This window comes from Aptenodytes forsteri, unplaced genomic scaffold (genome assembly GCF_000699145.1).
Source record: "Aptenodytes forsteri isolate BGI_AS27 unplaced genomic scaffold, ASM69914v1 Scaffold61, whole genome shotgun sequence".
Lineage (NCBI taxonomy): Eukaryota > Metazoa > Chordata > Aves > Sphenisciformes > Spheniscidae > Aptenodytes > Aptenodytes forsteri.
This window is the reverse complement of record NW_008794443.1, coordinates 5,111,958-5,112,598: the sequence shown is the minus strand read 5'-3', so window position 1 is coordinate 5,112,598 and position 641 is coordinate 5,111,958.

Here is a 641-nt window from a genome sequence, read left to right as displayed (position 1 = left end):
GATAGGATGGGCAAGTACCTAGGCCAATGGGCACCCCCAGTGTTTTGGAACTTCACCCCTGAGCAAGTGCAGAATCCTGAAAAATTAGTAGAATATTTGGACAAAGTATGCTGTCACCCTGGCAACTCCAGAGAGACACAGATCACTGCAACGTGCTGGGGCCTGGCCCATGCCTACCGAGCCCTCTTCAACACTGTTCAGTACCCTCAATGGGAAGAGGAGGTCTCTGGATCCGACGATAAAATGACAGGCCCTGCAGCCACTCTAACCCTGGCAACATGCCCTGCGGCTGAACCAAAGAACCAACTCGTGCGAGTATCAGTCACCCCTGTACACAAGAAGAAAAATATTGGAAGCAGAAGTCGGCTCATTTAGTAAGGGATGAAGAAACTTCTAAGAGGAAGCAGGAGGAAGGAAGTGTATGAGGCAGACTACCCCGGAGCAGGGCTATCACGAGATCAGGAGGAGGAGAGCTGGCTGCTGCTCAGGGAGGAAGAGGGGGAAGAACTCATAAACAAGGCAGTGACCACCTGATCCCTATCCCTGAGTGAGCTGCGAGATAAACGAAAAGATTTCAGCCGTCGTCCAGGCGAGCATATTGTCACCTGGCTGCTCCGATGGTGGGATAATGGGGCCAGTAG